Source organism: Gossypium hirsutum, chromosome A06 (assembly GCF_007990345.1).
Source record: "Gossypium hirsutum isolate 1008001.06 chromosome A06, Gossypium_hirsutum_v2.1, whole genome shotgun sequence".
NCBI lineage: Eukaryota > Viridiplantae > Streptophyta > Magnoliopsida > Malvales > Malvaceae > Gossypium > Gossypium hirsutum.
Window position 1 is genome coordinate 119,413,796 of NC_053429.1, and position 9,248 is coordinate 119,423,043.

The window sequence follows — 9,248 nt, forward strand, 5'->3', positions numbered from 1 at the left end:
TCACTATTTACTTATGTGAATATTCAAGCTATCCATCTGTGTCATAGTCACTAAATTATTTTTATCTCGAATTACAGAACTCCAAATCAAGCTCCACTAATTTTCCTTGAAACTAGACTCACATATCTTCTTACCATAAAATTTTTAGAATTTTTGGTTTAACCAATAAGTATAGTTTATTCTTTAAAGTCACCCCTGTTCTGCTGTCTAACAGTTCTGACCCTTCTTCACTAAAAATTAATTATCTCCTTGTAAAGGATTTGAATGATGTTCTCGTTTATTTATCTTGAAAATAGACTTATCTAGGATTCTAAACATATAAATTTAAGCCCCTAATTATTTTTATCCAATTTTTTTTATGATTTTACAAAGTCAAAATAGGGGAACCCAAAATCATTCTGACCTTGTCTCAAAAATTTATTGTATCGCATGATTTACAATTTCATTGCTTTTATCGTTTCTTTTATAAGAAACTAGACTCAATAATATTTAATTTAATATTTTATTCATCCTCTAATTAGATTTCTAAAATTTTTGGTGATTTTTTTTTAAATTTAGACTACTGCTGCTGTCCAAAACAGTTTTAGTGCAAAATGTTGATTTCCATTTTGCCCCAAATTTCACAGTTCATACAATTTAGTCCTTGCTCAATTAACCCCTTAATTGAGCTAATTTTTTCTCAATTAATACTTTATTCTATCATTTTAAAATACTTCATAACCCTTGAAAATTAGAACTTTAGCACTAGACCTTATCTCCAAACTCTTTCACAATTAGGTCCTAAAATCAATTTTCGTTAATTTTACTTGATAAAATCATCATATATCAAAATAAAAGCTTCAATTCTATGTTTCTTCATCATATGCTTCCAGCACTCATCCATAAAAACTTTAAAAATTAGCCATGGAATCAAAAACTAATGAAATAGTAAGTTGGACCCAATTGTAAAAGTCCAAAAACATAGAAATTTCAAGGAGAAAGTAAGAATTAAACTTACATGAAGCTAGAGTATGAAAACCAGCTTGAACCATCTTCCATGACTATTTTTCAGCTGATGAATATGAAGAGAAATGAAGAGAATTCTAGATATTCTAATTTAGTCCCATTTTTATTTAGCTAATTTTGGCAATTTTCTAATTTTGCCCTTATTTCACCAATTTCCTGATTTTTCTCAGCTATTGCCGTCCAAAATATCTCCTTTGGGCTTATTTTCAATTTAGGTCCTTCCTCATTTGATAATTGAGCTATTTGATTCTTTTAGCAACTTTTACACATTTTCCAATTTAGTCATTTTTATTTAATTAACCACCCAAACGTCAAAATTTTCTAACAAAATTTTAATACTACCTTATTGACACTCCGTAAATATTCATAAAAATATTTATGGCTCGTTTTATAACACCGAGATCTCGATACCTCTTTTTCTCAATTTTTTGACCAAATAAATCTTTATAAAACACAATTTACTATCTGAAAAATCTTTTAAAATCTACATTTGGCTCGTAAATATTAAATAATATAATATACGAGTTCATTTTTTAAATTTGATTTCATTTTTTAAATTTGATGGTCTCGAACCATTATTTCCGACATCGCTGAAATTCGGGCTATTACAGGTATTAATACCTATTGGTGTGTAGGGTGGTTGGAGATTTTGTGTAGTGGATAGAATAAGAAATTGCATATGAATCTATATTGTATTACATGTGCACCTAATCATATCTGTGTTATACTTGTATCTATACTCATATGTTACATATCAGTACTGAGTGTATAGATCCATTTGAGGTTGTAGATCTGATTGAGGAAACTGAATTGTTATCTGAATAATCAATGATATCTAAATTGTTACTACTTGAATGAATTTTAGGGAACTCTCAGGATTAAGTGGCCAGCTGATGTGGGACTCGATCATCTATCAGAATTAAATATGTATGTGAACATATGGTTTAATTTAGTATTTTTAAACTTCTAGGATTTAACTATGTTTCAGATATTGGATACTTTTATAACTTAACAATAATGTAATACTCGCTTTAATTACGACTGTGTTCTGGTAAGATAACAAGATATTCTAAGCTTAGCCTTCCTGTCTAGGTTGGGTTTAGTGTGTTACATCTTAAATTAGAGAAGGAATAGACCCTGTTTAAGAGTAGATCTAGTGTAATTGAGTGGAGTTGCATGCAATCTTGGAAATAGGACGACATAAATCTATCGGATTAGAGTCAAATCTAATAGGGGAATCCATAGGTCGAGTTATTGCAATAATAAGAGTTTGAATTAGAAAGAAATTTCAATTAATCAACCTAAAGTCAGTTGCTCTTACTCTCGAAAGAGTTATTAGCATAAATTAGAGATTTCTACAAATCAAGATACTAAGTGAATAAATTGCATAACTTAGATTGATAGTTACAAATGAAGTCTAGGTGAATTCTTTCTTGGGTATCGTTTCGCTTCATAGTCATTATATGATCATTTTCCTGAATCGTTCTTTGTCGTGTTCGTTAGCAAGTAATTTAGTTAATTTTAGTTTGCAATCAATCTTTCAAATTTATCGGTTAAATAATCGAAAGATAGTAATTATTAGTACTTTTAGTCTTCGTGTGAATGATATCCTTGCTCATTGTAGTTGTACTATTAATTGATAGGTGCACTTGCATTAGTCAGATTTTTAGTTAGTTTCGTAGACATCAAGTTTTTGGCGCGTAGCTGGGTATTAAAATATTAGAAAAAACTTTATTTCCATTAATTTAGCCATTTTTATTTTTATTTTAAATTTAATCGTTACATATTATTTTTTTGATTTATTCTTACAGATTCTTTTATTTTATGACTAGAAGCAACCCGTCAGAACTAATAATTTTTTACAGTGAGATTGAAAGAACTGCTCGCAGAAATAGTAGAGAGGTTAGAGAAGCAAGCCCAGGTCAACAAATTTTAATAGACAATTAAGAGGAAAATGATATTACTATGGAGATGGAAGATAATCAAAATAACCAGGAACCTCCTACAGTTCCTACTCCTCGAACTATGTATGATTATGTTAAGCCTACTTTGATTGGGGCTGAATCGAGTATCGTCAGACTGACTATTACTGCAAACAATTTTGACTTAGTAGTATGTTCAGTTTGATAGGTTGTGAGATGAAGATCTAAATGCTCATTTGGCTAACTTTTTTGAGATTTACGACACATTCAAGATTAATGGCGTTACTGATGATGTCATACGCTTATGGTTGTTCCTATTCGCTTTGAGAAGCAAGGCAAAATAGTGGTTGAATTTATTTCCACGGGGTTCTATCACGACTTGGAATCAGATGACTGAGAAGTTTCTATTGAAGTAATCCCCACCAGATAAAACAACTAAGTTGAGGAACGATATATCTTCTTTTTTCTCAAATTGAGTTGAAGACATTATATGATGCATGATGGAGATATAAAAATCTTTTGAGAAGGTGCCTTAATCATGGGTTACCTTTATGGTTACAAGTTTAAACCTTTTACAAGGGTTTGAATCCCTCGACTAGGTAACTAGTTGATGCAACAACAGGAGAAATATATTAAATAATAAAACACCTGAGGTAGCTTAAGAGTTTATTGAGGAGATGACACTAAATAACTATCAATAGAAAGTCATGAGAACAAAACCGATTAAAGCAATTGGTGTTTTTAATATAGATGCAGTTGTTATGTTGGCGAGTCAGGTGGAAGAACTAAGTAAATAGATTGATGGTTTAAGTTGCAATAACACGATGAATCCAATAATGCAATGTGATGCAATTAGAGCGGGGATAATCAATCCGGAATGTTTACCCTTCGGTTCTAACATGGAGCATGAGCAAGCCAACTTTATAGGTAATAATTCTAGACCTCAAAATAACACTTATAACAATAACTATAATCTGGGATGAAGGAATCATCCAAATTTATCTTGGGGTGGTCAAGGTAATTAAAGGTTACAACCCCCTTCAAGTTTTCAACAACCTTATCAGCAGGAAAAGAAGAAGCCAAGCCTTAAGGAGATGTTAGCTAAATTTATTTCGGTGTCCAAAACTAGATTCCAGAATACTAAGATAGCTCTAAAAAATCAACAAGCATCGATTCAAAGGCTTGAAAATTAGATGGGACAGCTTGCTAAACTAGTTTTGGAGAGACATCAAGGAAGCTTACCTAGCAACACTTAAACCAACCCAAAGGAGAAAATCCACACAATCACTGTTCGAAGTGTGGAAGGGATAGTCAAGTTAGAAAAGAAGCTGAATTTAAAAGCTATTAAGAAAAATGATAGGGTTGAGGAAAGTAAAAAAGAGCATAATCTGGTGGTTAGAGAATACAAACCACAAGTTTAATATCTAACAGCATTGAAGAAGGATCACATAAACGAACAATATGGTAAATTTCTTAAACTTTTGAAAAAATTGCATATTAACTTACCTTTTGTTAAAGCCCTTTCGCAGATGTCAAAGTATGCAAAATTTTTAAAGGAGTTGTTAAAAAATAAAAGGAAGTTAGACTACTTGTCAACTGTGGAGCTCAATGAGAATTGCTCGGCCATTCTCTGAAACAAATTACCTGATTGCAATCGTAACCAACTAAAAATTTGTCAAAGGCAAATGCACCTATCATTTAATATTATAGCTACAGTGAGCAAAGATATCGTCCCTATGAAGACTAAAAGTACTAGTAATTATCATCTTCCTATTATTTAACTGATAAGTTGGAGTGATTGATTAAAACTAAAATTAATTAAGGTAATTAACTAAACAACACAACAAAGAACAAATTGGAAAATAATCGAGTAAACAAACAAGAAACGAAACAATACCAAGAAAGAAATCCCTAAATTATGCAATTATTCACCTAGTCTTCATCTGTCATTATCAATCTATATTAAGCAATTTCTCCACATAGTATCTTGATTCGTAGAAATTGCTAAATTATGCTAATATCTCTTTTCAAGACTAAGAGCAACTGACTCTAGGTTGATTAATTGAAATTTCTTTCTAATTAAAATCTATACTATCACATTAACTCGATCTATGGATCCCCCTATCAGATTTGATTCTAATCTGGTAGATTTATGTTGTCCTATTTCTAAGATTGCGTGCAACTCCACTCAATTATGTTAGATCTACTCTTAAATAGGGTATATTCCTCTGATTCAAGCACATCAAACATAGATTAATAATCTAGAAATACCAAACCAAAAATTAAGCATACATAATTGAGAACAAGATCCAAGTTTTTATTGCATAAAACATAAATCAAAAGCCAGAATTTATCATAGGGTTCATCTCCCCTAGGTATTTTGAAAATTAGTTCATAATTGCAAATAAAGACATCATAAAGACAATATAACCACAAGAAATAAAGAACTCATAATAAACTTCAAAGAAATCAAAAGGAGGTCTTTAATATTGATGGAAATCTACTTTAGAGTTTGCTTTAATGGTGTTTTCTGAGTTGATTTCTTGAATATTCGTTGACGGCTTACTCCCTTCTTCTTATATTGGGTATATATAGGTCTTAGAATGCTAGAAAAACCTAAAAATTGTGTTTTTTTTGCGTGTTTGGAGTGTGATTCGTGAAATCCACACGATCTGGCACATAGCCGTGTGGCAGTCCATGTGGCTCACACGATCGTGTGCCCAGCCCGTATGGCTCCTGAAACTTGCTTCGATTTTTTTATTTTCACTCATTTTTCTCCCAAATGCTATCCTTAGTATACAAACATGCATTTAAAGGACTAGGAGCATAAAATTCACCATTTTACATCGAATAAACATCCAAAAACGCATTAAGAATGAGGCTAAAACATGTTACTTTTGATATTTATCAAATATCCCCACACTTAAGCAATTTCTTGTTCTTAAGCAAAATTCTCAACTACATTCAAGTTAACTTTCTCAATTTTTCATTTTCATCAACAATGCTTTAAGATAATTCGTAAATCAAGCATTCGAAATTCAACTGAAAGGGCACTAAAGACTCAAGCAGTCTAAGCTAAAATTTTTAAAGCACAAAAGCATAGGTGTCTCCCCTTATCTAAATAATTACCTTAAATTCAAAATCAACAGGAATTGATATCCTCAGTAAATATTCACTCAAGCACTCAAAGTGTTTAATTTTCAAATAATATGCACTCAACAGTCGAATGAGAAATGCTAATACCATAAGCTTGCTTGAAAATCAAATCCCTACCACTGTAAAATGAGATGGCACACTAATCAAGAGGTTTTTAAAGGGTTGTAACGGGGTTTAGGTTAAGGAAAATTCAGTTATAATCGAGATCGAATTAATAAGTTACCAAACTAAAAAAAATCTGTTGCTAAATTAAAAGAAATATCAAACTAACTATTCAAGCTCAATCAAATATTTTTTTTTCATTTTTCAATTTTTTCCATTTCATTTTTTTAGAGAACAAAAATAAAAGTTAGCAATTCAACTAATGAAACATAGTTGGGAAATGAACCAAATCAAATATCAACAAAAAAGGAGTCAATAAAAAAGATGATTTTACAACATTCATATGGGTTACGGGTTAATAAAAGTGGGATAGTCAAAAAAATGTGTTAGGATCAAAGGAATTTATTAGGGGTTAATTCAATAGATAAACTTTTTACAGGTTAAATGGGTTAAATCCTAAGTGCCTCTATCATCTCAGTATATCAAATCAATAATGTGGTCTCGACATGCATAATCAAAGCAAGTTCTAGAATAACAAATCAAGTTGACATACTCACAACCAAAAATAAAATGAGCACGGAATAAAATATATGCTCTATAGGCTCAAAAGCTCACAAAAAGTTATGGTTTTGATGTCAAACTTGCAATTTCAAAATTTCAAGATAATAATTCAATCTGGGGAGACAACATAAAATATTTATTTTTAAAAAACAACTTATCATGCTTGACTCTCTTGTGTCTTAAAGTATAAATCAACTAATGCACAAATATCCACAAATAAATCCAAAACAACATCAACAAAAACTCCAAATTTAAAAAAATTAACTCTAATAGAGGCTATGAGAAAGTTACTTAAACACAACAAATAATTTAGAGATTTTATGAAAAATATACAAACAACCTCCCCACACTTAAGATGTACATTATCTCCAATGTACAAATAGATAAAATCATAGAATAAACACAATATCAAAAGAGAGGGAGAGAATTGAAACTGCCCTAAATTTGGATGAAATCGCCAGAATAGTGAAATCGATACATTCGCATCGCATTGCATCACTAGATTCACTTGCTTAGAAAATTTTAAACCATCAATTTTCTTACAAAGAGCTTCAACCTGATTTGCCAACATAGAAACTGCATCAATTTCAAAAACCCGGGCTACCTTGACTGGTTTTACTCTCATAACTTGCCACTGATAATTATTCAGTGTAATCTCCTCAATGAATTCTGAGTTGCCTCAGGTGTTTTGTTGTTCAATGTTCCTCCAGCTGTTGCATCAATCATCTGTCTAGTCGAGGGATTCAAACCATTGTAAAAAGTTTGAACTTGGAGCCACAAAGGTAGTCCATGGTGAGGGCACCTTCTCAACAAATCTTTAAATCTCTCTCATCTATCATAAAGAGTTTTAATATAAAACTGATCAAAAGAAGAGATTTCATTCCTCAACTTAGCTATTTTTTTTGGTGGAAAATATTTTAACAAAAAATTTTCAGTCATTTGCGCCCAAGTAATGATAGAACCTTGTGGTAATGAATTTAACCACTGTTTTGCCTTGCTCCTTAATGAGAATGGTAACAACTGTAAGCGTATGGCATCATCAGTAACACCATTGATCTTGAAAGTGTCACAAGTCTCTAGAAAGTTGGCCAAATGAGCATTCAAATCTTCATCTTGTAAACCATTAAACTGAACATATTGTTGCACCATCTGAATTGTATTCAGCTTGATTTCAAAATTGTTTGCATTAATAGTTGGTCTTACAATACTCGATTCAGCCCCAATCAGAGTGGGCTTAGCATAATCATACATAGTTTGAGGGGCAAGATGTGCAGGAGGTAGCTAATTATTTTGATTATCACCTATCTCTGCAGTAATATCCTTTTCCTCTTGATCTCTACTACATTCTATTGACTTTGCATTACTTCTCTAACCTCTCTTTAATTTCTGCGAACATTCTTTTCAATCTCTGTGAAAAAATAAAATAAAATAAAAATAAACACAGATTTTTACGTGGAAACCCTTTCGGTAAAAAACCACGAGTAGAGGAGAAGAAAATTCACTATGTTGAATTCGAATGATTATAAGAGGAATAGACTATATTTATTTATAGGCTTGTAAAGCCATATTCTAGTAAGACTAAAACACCTTATTCTAATCAATATCAAATAGATAGAATTTAATAAGGTTTAAAAAACATTATTCTAAAATAAAATAAAATAAAAGAAGTGTAATTCTATATGGATTCTTCTTTTATTTTATTTTACCACTATATTTTATTTAAATAAGGATTCGGGTCACTTAATTCTAACAATCTCCACCTTGACACAAATTCTCAATGAACAAGTTCTCCATCGTGAACTCTCAATGAATAAGTTCTCTACCTCTTCCATAAAACCCCTTAAGGGTTTAACTTCAACAATGAACACCAACCAAGTCTAAGCAATGCTCAAACTTGGTTATAGGAAGTGACTTAGTTATCATATCTGCAGGATTTTCATGAGTACTAATTTTTCTCACAACAATATCACCACGAGCAATAATATCACGAACAAAATGATACCGAACATCAATGTGTTTTGTTCTATCATGAAACATTTGATCTTTTGTAAGAAAGATGGCACTCTGACTATCACAAAATACTGTGCTGATTTGAAAGTCTTCATTGAGTTCACTAAAGAGTCCCTTCAACCAAATAGCTTCTTTACAAGCCTCAGTAATCGCCATGTACTCAGCTTCAGTGGTAGACAAAGTGACTGTAGATTGCAAAGTGGCTTTCCAACTGATTGCACAACCTCCGATTGTAAAGACATAACCTGTAAGAGATCTTCTTCTATCAAGGTCTCCAGCAAAATCAGCATCAACATACCCAAGGACTTCATCTCTAGTTCTTCCAAACTGTAAGCAAACATGAGTAGTACCTCGTAAGTATCTTAGAATCCACTAAACTGCTTTCCAGTGTTCTTTACCGGGATTCATCATGTATCTACTAACTGCACTGACTGCATATGATAAATTTGGACGTGAACAAACCATAGCATACATGAGAAATCCCATTGCACT

The 9,248-nt window shown here is 31.6% G+C and overlaps 1 non-coding gene across 1 annotated transcript; it reads left to right on the top strand.

Annotated features, from left to right (window-relative positions):
- Positions 1-7,530: 7,530 nt before the first annotated feature.
- LOC121231761 (small nucleolar RNA R71) lies at positions 7,531-7,637 on the top strand. The gene has a single exon (XR_005929816.1). It is a non-coding gene; the product is annotated as a small nucleolar RNA R71 (small nucleolar RNA).
- Positions 7,638-9,248: the final 1,611 nt, after the last annotated feature.